Source organism: Grampus griseus (assembly GCF_964374135.1).
Source record: "Grampus griseus genome assembly, chromosome: 9".
Lineage (NCBI taxonomy): Eukaryota > Metazoa > Chordata > Mammalia > Artiodactyla > Delphinidae > Grampus > Grampus griseus.
The window spans coordinates 61,488,041-61,503,018 of record NC_139003.1 but is presented as its reverse complement, the minus strand read 5'-3'; the positions used below and the strand labels follow the sequence as shown (position 1 = coordinate 61,503,018).

At 39.5% G+C, this 14,978-nt stretch overlaps 1 protein-coding gene across 4 annotated transcripts in view; it reads left to right on the top strand.

The window, feature by feature from the left end:
- The window catches only part of ICA1 (islet cell autoantigen 1), a 144,556-nt gene that overhangs the window by 72,777 nt on the left and 56,801 nt on the right, over positions 1-14,978 (top strand). The window lies entirely within an intron of this gene.

Below are 14,978 nucleotides of genomic sequence, written 5' to 3'. Positions count from 1 at the left end.
AAAAGAAGAAAAGGAAAAAACCTGTCTCCATGGGAAAATGTATTGTGCATTCCCAACAAGGAGCCAACAAACATTAGAACGTCTGTGAGAGCTGTCTCCATGATCCCAGCAGGGCAAGGAGGAGGAAGGGTGGCCGCATGTTCTGGGTTCCGGGAACAACTCTAGCACTAAACCCCGCACCTCTAGCACTAAAGGGCCTTGCAAGCCCTTTAACCTCTCTGCAAAACAATAGGCTCGGACTACATGAGTTATAAGCGTCCTTCCAGAGCTCTACCCTCATTTCATTCATTCATTCATTCATGCACTCACTGGCATTTTACTCAGGGCACCTGCTTTGTGCCAGGCTCTGGGCTAAGGGTTAGGGATACAGTCAAATAATACAGAAACTAGCTCTCGAGGAGTTTAGTGTTGAGTGGGGGAGACAAATGTCTAAGCAAATGCTTGCAACATAAGTGCTATGAGATGATCACTGGATATTATGAAAGCTCAGGAGGATCCTATTTCACTTGAAGGCCCACAGGAGGGTGGCATCTGAATCGATGAAGACTTCCTCAAAGAGGGGTTCCTCCCTCGTTTTTTCCTACCTTGGTTTCTGCTTTAACTCTCTCCTCTCCCCGGTTATCAAGGCTGGTTCACTGGGAAGCATGGCTTCTGCATCCGCTGTTCTAAAAGTTCAGCTTAGTCCCTTGGCCTTTCCGGGGCGGGTCTTTCCCTCCTCTTTGTAAAACTGAGAGATGGAACACAGGTGATGTTCCTGTCAAACCATAGACTTGCTTCCCCTGAGTTCTGCCCTGAATGCTGCCTTCTTCCCAGCCCTGGTGAGCCACATCCTAAAAGACTCTCTCTTCCTCTCCCCGGAGGCTTCCCTGCCCTGACCCCTTGGGTTGCCAGTAACTGTGGTATTTCCACATTTAAAAAAAACTTCTTCACCCCCAAAATGGTTCTTAAGGCCCAGCCACCTCCTGCCCTCCTATATTTATAATCCCTGAACTACTTCTACCAAAAATCGCTGCCAGGCTACCACCCTTACCCCACACTCACTATTAAAAATAGTATCAGTGATGGTGATTCCAAAAGGTGATAGGATATAGTTGTTCAGGTTTGAATCTTGACTCTGTAACTTTGTATCTGACGTCATGAAAATGATGTCATTATGAAGGTTCCTAAGCAAGGAGGTGATTGTGGTAAAGTAGTTTTTGGGGAAGATTATTTTGATAGGTCTGTGTGGGTTGCTACAAGAGTGGAAAGGAGGAAATAGATGAGAGAGTTCCAGGGTAGAAATGATGAGACTTAGAAACCAAATAAACATGTCATTATGTGTTATGAAATTGTCAGTCTTTTTTATACTCTCTTATACATGAATACCTTTTCCTCAAAAGTATTATAGGAATTAGGTATTCTATTTATTTTGTACTTATGAAAGCAGTTTGGTAATTATAAGAGGAAATGATGCCTCAAAAAGTTTTCTTTTCATGTAAATAACAAAACATCTCAGGAACGTTTTAGATATTAGTTTTCGAATCCCAATTCCATCAAGTTCCATTAGGGTGTCTTTAATATAAGAAACTGCCTGGCACCATGGTGAGGGACCCACTCAATTGCCAACTAACACTTTCTACTTTGTATCATGATTATTTGTAAGCTACTGTAGCTCCTTTTCCAGACTGAAGAAAGAAGCCGTGTCTGATTAGCACAGTGTTTCCTGCAATATTGAACACAAGGTCTTCCATGCCTGGAAAAATAACAGACGTCAGTTACTGAGTGCTTACTCTGCAGCAAGCACCGTGTATTTGAGGTACATACACTATAGATCTCATCTGTATATATTTCCTCATTTAATCCTAACAATAGCCCTGAAAGGTACCATGTCTCTACTTTGCCACCGTGTTTACTAAATCGGAAATTGATGCTTGGGTTAAATGACTTGTTCCAAGTCACAGAGACAGTAAGTCTAAGTGCAGTATTTGAACCCAAATTTCTCTGACTTCAAAGAGCATGCTGTTAACCTTTTCACTCCAGGAGGCTGGTTCTCAAACATTAACATGCAGCACAATCAATCACCTGGAAGACTTGTTAAAACATATAGCCAAACCCCATCGTGTTTTCTGATTCAGTAGGTCTGGGTGGGACCGGAGCCTTGCGGGACATTTGGTTCCATCCAAAACGTCTATTGAGACATTTGGTCCATGCCAAAAGGTCCTTGGTATTTGTTCCTGTCCAAAACATCCAGGGAGACATTTGGGCCGTGATTCATTAAATAATACAAATACTCAACTTTGTTAAAATTGTATTTACATTATTTTTATTGTAATTCATGATGAAATGTGTAATAAATTCACATTTATTCTTATTCTTCCTCGTCGTGATGTTTGGCAGGCTTACTCTTAAGTTGATGAGCAATTGCTCTCAAGTATATGTGAACCTGATAATTGACCTTATCTGTTAACAATTTCAGTTATATGCATTTGGTTTTATTGGTATCATCGTGAAGTTGGTGACCATATTTGAGTGTGATCACCAAAAACCTGGGTGATAGCTTGTTCATCGCTTTCCTGTCTGTCTCTTAACACTTGAATGAGGCTCCAAATTGAAGGACAATATACTACTGTCGGCTTTTGAAATTTACCGTGCTAGCCTTCTGCTGCATTGTTTGTCCTGTGATCACCGTTCAATACTGATGTGTAAACATTCCAAGTTTCTGGTGGAAATCTTGGAGCGTCTGGTCTTACTCTGCCGCTGCCAAGCCTTCCACAGACGTACACTCTCTCAGCTTAAGCCATTAGGTCATCTAAATTTTCTTTGCATTCTCCACAATGTACTCAAAAGTTTCATTTAAGTTTTTCAAAGGCCCAAATGGTGCACGCTTAGACAGGTGTTACCTTTCATTGTCGCATATCATGCGTTAGACTCAGAGAAGGTATTTTTTAAGATTGTGAAAAGTGAAATAAGCATCCTTTTATTCATGCACTTGATAGTAGTAGTCAAATTGCATTCATATTTGCAAACTCGAAATCTATCATGCACAGTGAAGGGTTAATGTCAGGATTTCTCTTTCATGCAAATGCAGGTACTTCCTCATGTATATCTGTAAGTGTCTCTTGCCTTTTCATTGTTAGTACATAAATCAACAGCATAATATAACCCAACAGCACACTGTGCACAGTAGACAATTGAATGATGTTGGTGCCATCTTGAAGGTGCTGTCACTGAACATTGTGGTACTGGCACTTAAATATCAAATACTATCATGAGTTGTGTAAATAGGATTCTGTCATCATCTCGAGCAATGGAATTGTGCATAAGAACTGATTCTCCCCATCTGATCACTTTATACTCCTCTGGAATTTCATTTACATGCAGTGAAGTTGGGTTTGGAGGCTGATGTCTGTTTTGAGTTCTGTTTATTTACTTGCCTCGTTAATGAGTTTCTTACTGGTAGCATTAACAAGACTTCTTTATCATGAATATCACAGAGAATTCTTCAAAGTAGCTGTGATGGTGTTGCATTTGATTCTTCTCTGTGTGTCATTTTAACCTATTCAGGGTTTTCCTTACTTCCCCTTCAACATCACCAAAGTGGTGTTGATGTTTTCCTGTCCCATCTTGAATGATTACATTATCCAAATCCTGACCACTTGTCCGTGCAGATTCTCCTCTCTTCACAGCACCAGTACCTTTTACTCCTATCTCTGTTAAAGGAATGGAGATGGTAACAAAAGCCATTATTATGTAGCATTGGCTTTTCTTTTTGTGAGTATAATATTCTGCTGAGAATTTTCAAATAAAGATGTCACATTGCCAAGCAACAGAAGAAGTTTTTTTTTTTTTTTTTTTCTTTTGTAGACTTCTGAGCAGTGGTCACTGGTTTAATGATAGGGGAAACCTTACTAATGTCTTACGGATTCAGTACCCAGTTCAGCCTGGCTGGGTTAGCCAGTAGACAGGCATCAGCCCAAGGTGTGGTGCTCCATGCTGATTGGCAGGTAAGTTATGAGAGTCACACCCACTAAAATCTCTCCAAATAGTGGCAGATGCTTCTTGCTGTCTACCAAGATCGTACCTCTATATGACCTTGATTCAAGGGAAACATTGCCCATTAATCCTGGGCAATGGGATAGTTGTAGTGGGGCTAATTAAATGCCTGGTATCCCCCCTCATGGTGGCTTTTACACCTGACCACTATGTGGTAGGAGAGCCACATATATTCTCATTCCTTCCAAACAAGCAAGATACTCTGTAAAGTGTTTACATCACCACATTCGATCCCCATTTTACATAGTGGCTTAACCAAGCTCCTCCTTTCAAACTTCACACTTATAGAACAACCCAGCCACATTCCGCCAAATGCCCAGTGACATATTAATGCACCATGCATCATGAGATCTCACCCTCCACTTGTCCTCTGTGTTTCTCTAACTGTAGGACTCTTCCTCCGTAGGCATAGTTAATATAAATCCCACTCTTCTGCAAAATTTGAACCTTGACCCGTCTATCTAATTCCATGTTCTATTACCAGCTAGGCTACTGAGGCAAGAAGGGTTATTACTGTTAATACAGCCACAGCACAATTTTTGGACCAATAAAACATGCGATAGTGTTTTTTATGTATTAATCCTCTAAATCAAAAGTATAAGCAAACATTATGGGTTATTTGAACCCCAGGACATTTTCTAAGCATGAACAATTTTGAAAGGAACAAATATCAAGGACCATTTGGCATGGACCAAATAAGCTCATGGATTCTGGGGAGGACCAAGTGTCAAGGACCTTTTGGTGTTGACCAAATGTCTCAATGCACATTTTGGACAGGACCAAATGTCCACTAATCGAGCCCAAGAATTACATTTCTAATAAGCTCGCAGGTGGTCCTGATGTTGCTGCTGCAGAAAGTACATTTTGGGAACCATTACATAAGCATAATCATTCATCAATGAATAGATAGATGCATGATAGATCATTTGATTCAGAGTTTCATAAGTCTGCTCTGTGTTTTTGACATTAGGTACATGCATATATTCAGTTATAATTCTTAAAAGATTAGGGTTAAAGTTGAGTTTTATTTAAAATACCAATTTTAACTGCCTCATAGTATTGTTTGAATTTGAGCTTTTTCTATTTTTTTAACCGAAGAAGGATAGAACTATTTTCATTTATGTCTTTTTCTTTTCATTTTCTTCCAAATGTTAAACATATTTAGTTTAAAATAATGTTACAGATGGTTTGTAGGTCTCTCTCCTCTGCCTCCGAGGTAACTTTATCTTCTTTGTACTCCTGGGTGTATGTTTAACGCACAATAGGTATTTAATCCACAGTAGGTCATTAGGTTTTAAATATATTCAAGTATGATTTATTTCTCCAAACCTAAATGTGTTCTAAAGGCATTATTTATCAGTAGCCTGGGAAGAGAGAAAGCTATCGTGTGAGTTTTATATTGTGATATATTCCCCCAAGGAGCATGATTAAAGCAAATTTCCTTTTTTCTGCTCTATTTCACCTCTTAACCGAACAAACCATGATATAAATTCAGCTATTATTTCAAAGTAGAGTGGAGCCCTTTCACCATTGAGCACATTGGTACAGCTGGAGCTCAAGGCAGCATGCGTGCCCCTTTCTCTAGTCCTCTTGGAGCCTAGAAATGGCACCAGGCCTTAATGTACAGGCAGACCCTCAGAGATATTGCGAGTTCAGTTCCAGACCACAGCAATAAAGCGAATATTGCAGTAAAGTTAGTTGCATGCATTTTTTTGGTTTCTCAGTGCATGTAAAAGTTATGTTTCTGCCATACTGTAGTCTGTTAAGTGTGCAATAGCATGATGTCTAAAGAAACAATGTGCATATCTTAACTAAAAAATACATTATTAAAAAAATGCTTACTATCATCTGAGCTTTCAGCAAATCGTAGTAGTAACATCAAAGATCACTGATCACAGATCACCATAACAGATACAATAACAATGAAAAAGTTTGAAATATTGTGAGAATTACCAAAATGTGACACAGAGACACAAAGTGAGCAGATACATAGTGGACCTCCATTGTGCTAAACACAGGACCTTACACGTAACTCCTAATAACAGCATTATGTATCACAGTTTTAAAGAAAGATCTGATATCCATTCTCTCTGTTATTTATCTCATTATTCTTTACCTCTAATAGCAGGATCTCAGAAATGTTAAATAACTTGCCCAGTGTTGTAAAGCTAGGAAGTTTCTGATCCATGCATAGAATTCAGACCTATCAGATGCCCTTTCCACTTCACCACACTGACAGGAGTTTTTTGGTTTTCTTTTTCCTTTGCGGTACGCGGGCCTCTCACCACCGTGGCCTCTCCCGCCGCGGAGCACAGGCTCCGGACGCGCAGGCTCAGCGGCCATGGCTCACGGGCCCAGCCACTCCGCGGCATGTGGGATCTTCCCGGACCGGGGCACGAACCCGTGTCCCCTGCATCGGCAGGCGGACTCTCAACCACTGCGCCACCAGGGAAGCCCTACCAGGAGTTTTAATAACTATTTGTTAACTGAATACATAGAATTCTACCAAAACTACCCCCCTCTACAAACTCCAGCCCCCAACACACACATCAGTATGTGTGTATCTTTCGTTGGGCTGTATTCTGATATGGCTATGCTGTTCAAGCTGCAGGGTAGAACCACAGCTGTAGATGCTATAAATGAGGGGGAAGGGAGGGAAGAGGAGGGTAGAATAGCCTTTAAGGGAACAAATATACAGGGAAGAGGGTTTTCAGAATGATGCTAAACAGTCAAGATATAATCTTCACTTTCTTGGGTAAGGACTTTTAGGAGCACAGGGAAATTTAGATTCAGTCTATGTTTTGTTTCATTTTTTAAACATCTTTATTGGAGTATAATTGCTTTACAATGGTGTGTTAGTTTCTGCTTTATAACAAAGTGAATCAGCTATACATATACATATATCCCCATATCTCCTCCCTCCTGCATCTCCCTCCCACCCTCCCTATCCCACCCCTCTAGGTGGTCACAAAGCACCGAGCTGATCTCTCTGTGCTATGCGGCTGCTTCCCACTAGCTATCTGTTTTACATTTGGTAGTATATATATGTCCATGCCACTCTCTCACTTTGTCCCAGCTTACCCTTCCCCCTCCCCATGTCCTCAAGTCCATTCTCTAGTAGGTCTGCGTCTTTATTCCCGTCTTGTCCCTAGAATCTTCATGACCATTTCTCTTTTTTTTAGATTCCATACATATGTGTTAGCATACGGTATTTGTTTTTTTCTTTCTGACTTACTTCACTCTGTATGACAGACTCTTGCTCCATCCACCTCACTACGAATAACTCAATTTCGTTTCTTTTTATGGCTGAGTAATATTCCATTGTATACATGTGCCACATCTTCTTTATCCATTCATCTGTCGATGGACACTTAGGTTGCTTCCGTGTCCTGGCTATTGTAAATAGAGCTGCAATGAACATTTTCGTACATGACTCTTTTTGAATTCTGGTTTTCTCAGGGTATATGCCCAGTAGTGGGATTCCTGGGTCATATGGTAATTCTATTTTTAGTTTTTTAAGGAACCTCCATCCTGTTCTCCATAGTGGCTGTATCAATTTACATTCCCACCAATAGTGCAAGAGGGTTCGCTTTTCTCCGCACCCTCTCCAGCATTTACTGTTTGCAGTTTTTTTTTTTAACATCTTTATTGGGGTATAATTGCTTTACAATGGTGTGTTAGTTTCTGCTTTGTAACAAAGTGAATCAGTTATACATATGCATATGTTCCCATATCTCTTCCCTCTTGCATCTCCCTCCCTCCCACGCTCCCTATCCCACCCGTCTAGGTGGTCACAAAGCACCGAGCTGATCTCCCTCTGCTATGCGGCTGCTTCCCACTAGCTATCTATTTTACATTTGGTAGTGTATATATGTCCATGCCACTCTCTCACTTTGTCACAGCTTACCCTTCCCCCTCCCCATATCCTCAAGTCCATTCTCTAGTAGGTCTGTGTCTTTATTCCCGTCTTACCCCTAGGTTCTTCATGACTTTTTTTTTTCTCAGATTCCATATATATGTGTTAGCATACGGTATTTGTTTTTCTCTTTCTGACTTGCCTCACTCTGTATGACAGACTCCAAGTCCATCCACCTCACTCCAAATAACTCAATTTCGTTTCTTTTTATGGCTGAGTAATATTCCATTATATATATGGGCCACATCTTTATCCATTCATCTGTCGATGGACACTTAGGTTCTTTGCATGTCCTGGCTATTGTAAATAGAGCTGCAGTGAACATTGTAGTACATGACTCATTCTGAATTATGGTTTTCTCAGAGTATATGCCCTGTAGTGGGATTGCTGGGTCGTATGGTAGTTCTATTTGTAGTTTTTTAAGGAACCTCCATACTGTTCTCCACAATGGGTGTATCAATTTACATTCCCACCAACAGTGCAAGAGGGGTCCCTTTTCTCCACACCGTCTCCAGCATTTATTGTTTTTAGATTTTTTGATGATGGCCATTCTGACTGGTGTGAGATGATATCTCATTGTAGTTTTGATTTGCATTTCTCTAATGATTAGTGATGTTGAGCATTCTTTCATGTGTTTGTTGGCAATCTATATATCTTCTTTGGAGAAATGTCTATTTAGGTCTTCTGCCCATTTTTGGATTGGGTTATTTGTTTTTTTGATATTGAGCTGCATGAGCTGCTTGTAAATTTTGGAGATTAATCCTTTTCAGTTGCTTCATTTGCAAATATTTTCTCCCATTCTGAGGGTTGTCTTTTCGTCTTGTTTATGGTTTCCTTTGCTGTGCAAAAGCTTTTAAGTTTCATTAGGTCCCACTTGTTTATTTTTGTTTTTATTTCCATTTCTCTAAGAGGTGGGTCAAAAAGGATCTTGCTGTGATTTATGTCATGGAGTGTTCTGCCTATGTTTTCCTCTAAGAGTTTGATGGTGTCTGGCCTTACATTTAGGTCTTTAATCCATTTTGAGTTTATTTTTGTGTATGGTGTCAGGGAGTGTTCTAATTTCATTCTTTTACATGTAGCTGTCCAGTTTTCCCAGCACCACTTATTGAAGAGGCTGTCTTTTCTCCACTGTATATTCTTGCCTCCTTTATTCAGTCTCTGTTTGATGGCTGCTAAACTGATCTTCCTTAATTCCCCATAGGAGACCAAGAGCTGAAAAAACCAAACTCAATCTTTTAAATCAGTCTGTTCAGTTGTAGCTTCTTTTCTCTGTTTCCCCTTTCAAGGTTTTAGGAAAGCTATGGTTAGAGGGTCTAGTGTATCTTCAGTGCACATTGGAAAATCAGGGAAATGTCACTGCAAGTCCCTGTACATGCCACTGTTGTTATTTGGGGGGCTATTTCTTGAAGACATGAGTGGTGACGCAGGCAGGGATAAACCATCCAGAGATATGATCTCCCTTGTAGGGATTCTCATTTACCTTGCCAACCTTGCGGTGACAGTGGGTTTCTCTCAAAAGGAGCTATATAACACAAAGTAAAAAAATTGAGTCATAACACACCAAACAAAAATAATATTTTTAAAGATAAAACATTTCTAAAAATAGGATAAATCCTGAATACTACATCTGCTGGTTATTCTGGAAGAATGGTCTTCTTTCAATGTAATCCTTTAATTCATTTTTTCATTACTTTATGTTTTACCAACAATAAAAATTAGGAAGAAGTATAATAACCATACCAAAATTTCAGGGACAATGAGAATTTTGTTAATGATTTCACTTTGGGACAGCCTAGTGGTTGGTCTCTATTTACTCCAGTTTTCAAGGAGGAAAAGAAAAGAGTCCATTCTTCTGCTCTGCCCAGATTTCATGGTAATTCCTTCAAGTATTTATCAAGCAATTAATATATGCCAGGTACTTTTATCTTCAAGGCTCTAAAGATAAAATGTGAATAAGGCTGTTGCTACCCTTGTCTTCATAGAATTCATAGTGTAGTAGGGGAGACAGACAATAATCAAACAGTCAAAATGCAGAGCCTCGTGCTAGGATAGAGGATCTGAAGGATTTTGTTGAGGCACATAGCAGGGATGCCTAATTTTGTCTGGTGGGTCAGGATAGGCTTCTTAGAGATATTATGATTTAAGCTGAAGACTGTTAGTATAGTTAGTAGCCAGGTGAAAAGGGGAAGGAGAGAGCAAGGATTTTCCTGGCAGAGTTGTAAGATGTTTGAAAGCCCAGAAGAGGGTGAAGAAGGGAATAGCACAGCAAAACAAATGAAAGAAATTTGACTGGAGCATTAAATTTTTCTAACATAAGCTATGCAAGTAGCTAGTGGTAACTTTAATTTAGATAATAGAGAAGTAGGTTCAAAGAACATTGCTTCAGTAATAGCTACGCTCAGATATGTTCAACTCTTAGAAAATGAGACTTTAACATTTAATCTTCTAGGTAGTTTTCACTATACTTATATATTTATTTTGCCTTTGAGTTGTGCTCTTTTTACCTCTTAAGCAAGGTGATGTGAATACTAGTAATGCCTCACATTTCTTGATTAAGCACTGTCTTATTTTCTTAGCCACATTTAAAAACTGAAAATGACAAAATCCTAAGAATACATCTAACCAAAGATATTCAAGACTACCTTACTAAAACTATGAAACATTGCTTAGAAAAGTTAAAGCAGACTTAAATTAAGGGAGGGATATGCCATGTTTATGGATCAGAAGACTCTACATTGTTAAGATGTCATTAACTCTCCAAATTGATCTTAATTGCAACACCAATCCCAATCCCAATAGGAAATTCACAGAACGATTATAAACTTATATAGAAATACAAAAGACATAGAATAGCCAAGGTGATCTTAAAAAACAAGAACAAAGCTGGAAGACTTACATTTCTAGATATTAAGACTTATTATAAAGCTAAAGTAATTAGACAGTATGGTTTTGACTAAAGAATAATTCAGTAGACCAATGGAACAGACTAAATCGTCCATAAAAAATGCACACATATATGGTCACCTGATTTATGTCAAAAGCATTACTGCAATTAATTAGAGGAAATAATGGGCTTTTTAATAAACGGTTCTGAGACAGTTAGCTATCCATATAGAAAACAATAAACCTGACCCCTACTTCATATCATATCACAAAAATTAATGAGAGATCATAGACTTAAAGTCCAAAAATAAAAAACTATTTCAGAACAAAACCTAGGTAAATATCTGAATGACCTTGGGGGAGGCAAAGAGTTTTGAAACAGGATGCAGAAAGCACTTAACCACAAAAGAAAATAATAAATTGCACCTCATCAAAATTTAAAAAGTCTATGCATTAAAAGATACCATTGAGAAAAAATAAAGACTGAAGAAGATATTTGCAATACATATATCCAAAAAGGGACTTAAAGAAGTTATATAAAGAAGTTATACAAGTCAAAAAGAAAAATATTAACTACCTAGTTGAAAATGGGCAAAAAATCTGAAAAGGCACTTGAAGTTATCAAAATTACCAATACAAATATGCAAAGGTATTTACATTATTAACCCTCAGGGAAGTGAAAATAAAAATCCGCCAAATGGGGCTTCCCTGGTGCACAGTGGTTAAGAATCCTCCTGCCAATGCAGGGGACACGGATTCAAGCCCTGGTCTGGGAAGATCCCACATGCCACGGAGCAGCTAAGCCCGTGTGTCACAACTACTGAGCCTGCGCTCTAGAGCCCGTGAGCCACAACTACTGAGCCCGAGTGCCACAACTACTGAAGCTCGCGCGCCTAGAGCCTGTACTCAGCAACAAGAGAAGCCACCTAATGAGAAGCCCGTGCACCACAAGAAAGAGTAGCCCCCGCTCACCGCAACTAGAGAAAGCCCCGCGTGCAGCAATGAAGATGCAACGCAGCCAGAAACAAATAAATTCAATAAATAAATTAAAAAAAAAAACCCAAGTGGCTAAAATTAGAAGGACTGACAGTCACAAATATTAATGAGGATAGGAAGCAACTGGAACTATTATACATGGTGGTGGAAGTGTTAACTGATAGAAGCACTTTGTAAAACTATTTGGCGTTATCTACTAAAAATAGTATACTTCTGGGCAAACACCCAAGGAAAATGAGTGTTCATGTAAAATGCATATACAAAAATGTTCATAGCAGTGTTATTCATAATAGCCCCAAAGGGAAAACAAACCAAATGTCCATCAGCAGTAAGATGGATAAATTGTGGTGTTATTCATTCACTAGGATACTACAGAGCAATGAAAAAGAATTAACTATTACTAGATTGCAATATATGGATGTATCTCCTGAGCATGAAGTTGAGTGAAAGAAACTAGACATCACAGAATATGTAGTATATGCTTGCCTTTATGTGAAGTTCAAAATCAGGCAAAACTAATCCATGGTGATAGAGGTCAAAATATTCTATTTTTGAGGAGGTATCGCCCAAAGTGGAACACAAAGGAGCCTATTGGAGCGCTGAAAATGTTCTATATATTGTTCTGGGTGGTACTCATGTGGGTATATACATATTTAAAAGTATATGGCGGTATTAGCTTCATATTTTGCACTCTCAGCTATACCTCAGTAAAATAGTAAAAAAAAAAGAAGAAGCTGAAATTAAGGAGTTTGGGGAGAGGAAGGGAAGAATAGAAGCACAGAGCATACCTGAAAGAAAGCAGAGACCGAAATGAATTTTAGTGACAATTATTTATAGGCACTTTAAAAAGAAAAGGACCATTTTAATGAGGGATGTCTTTTTTGTTTACATATCCTACTTTCTAATTTCCTCACCATTTCAAGCAAATATCTTCCAGCCCTAAATATCAAGAGACCTCTTTTATATAAAAATATGAAAAATGACTTTCTTCCATTCCAAGGAACATATATTAAGCATTTGGGAGCTAGTTTGGGTAACTTGGGCTAAGAGCATCAGAAGTTCACCAGAGCATCATCTAAGGCTTCTCAGTTCTAATGACAAAAAGCACTGAAGAATTTTCCAGCAATTTCAGTGTTTTCAAATTCACCCCCCCCAACACTTAGCACACTCCCCCCAACCCCACCATGGTTGCTTTAAAACATTTCTTTAAAAATTCAGTGGCACTAAAATGAATTTTTGAACACTTTAGTAATTACCTGATATTATTGATGACATTCTTGTTGATGATCAAAATAGTAATGGAAATAACATATCTTTGGATAGCTGACAGTTGTCTATGGGACTAATAGACTTTAACCTGCTTCCAACATTGTTTCTAGCATCTTGGCATTTAACTAACCTTTTCTTAAAGCCGTGCCTATATTAGGTAGAATAGCCTAGGCTAGGCTGTGGTACAGAGAAACACCCCAAATTCCGTAATTCCATGGCTTAAGCCAAGAAGCATTTTTTGGTTTTGTTTTTGCTCACCAAATAGTACTGGGCAGGTGTCCAGGTTTTTGGAATGGCTCTTCCTCCAAGTTGTTTATGGACCAGGCTGACAGCAGCTTTGCAGTCCTTAGGTATGTCTCCAGTGTCCCCTAGATGTGGACATCCCAGTCATCCCAAAAGGAGACAGAGCCTGCAGGAGCACATGTAGAAAGGCTTTAGGCCAAGCCTGGAAATGGTGCGTGTTACCTGTGCTCACATGCTGCTGGAGAGAACTTTGTCCCATGGCCACACCTATTTTGAGGGGAGACTGGAAACTGTAGAAGGGCACATGCATACTGATGGACAGCTGGCAGCCTCAGCCACAAGAGCACTTGCCCAACAACTGAAAATCTGAGATGTTCTCAGACCTGTAACAAAAGGAATCAGCATTGACCACTGACACAAAATGCTAATGAATTAGGTGTGTACAAAGAACACAAAACCCAAGTTTTCCAGAAGAGCTGACCTAGAAAAAATTGGAACGAGGTGATTTCCAGCAGGAAGGAGCAAAGAAATGCTACAGAAATATGTTAAATCTCAACACAGAAAATGTTTTAACGATTTAGACTGATGGGAAATTGAAGGAGCTGGACCAGCTCCCTTCTTGGCATACAATTACTGTGACAATGTCTTCTTCTTAAATACACACACACACACACACACACACACACACACCCCCAAAGAGAGAGTGTCAGTCATCAGACTATAAAAGTAGAAGCCACAGACCCAAAGCGTGTGATGGTATATATTACGATGCACCAGGTTAAAAACAATTTATTTGACTAGCATTTTTAGCTCCTACTATCGGTACCAGGGTAACATAATCAAGATATGGTCCCTGCCACAAGCTCCCTGCAGAATATAGAAGAATATAGTCAGTTAAAATGACAATGACCATGCAATGTGATGTGTCCTGTGAGATAGTAGAGGTGTATAATAAGGTGCCATTGGGGCCCCGAAAGAGGAGCGTCTGCAGTCAGACTTGGGGATCCCGCTGTGCTTTCTAGAAGAGGTGGCACAAGCTGGATTGTGAAGGGCCAAGAAAGGAGAAGAAATATGACATCAATGGGAACAACATGTGAAGGGGAAGAGGATGAAACCACTTTACAAGTTGAGAGATCACACTGGGAGAAACGAACAGTTTGGAAGGTTTGCTGGAGAAAAGAATGAGAAAGAGAGAGAGGCAAGGATCTGAGGCAGATCACAAAGGATATGTATGCCGGTTACAGAGCCTGGGTTCACCCTCCATGTTCTGGGGAAGCAGTGACAGTATTGTTCTTGAGATGGTCTTTCCAGGTTGCCCTGAACTCCCAGCTCCACCACACTTTGGAACTCAAGGGCAGCAGAATGTCTACAAAGGGAGAGGATTGATCTTTTTTCCTTTTCACTTTATCCAGGACCTACAACAGAGTGAATTAACACGACCCCTCAAACAAGGTGGTTCTTAGCACATCAGTTCACCTATTGATTTAGGAGTTGATTTGTGTTTCTGAGTTATGATTACTTACAGAATCATCAATAAGTATAATAAAAATATACTGTAATATGAAGTACAAGCAGGTTTTAGCTTAGGCAGACAAGAGACACAGGCAAACTTGCCAGCCTTCACGTGGCACATAGACAT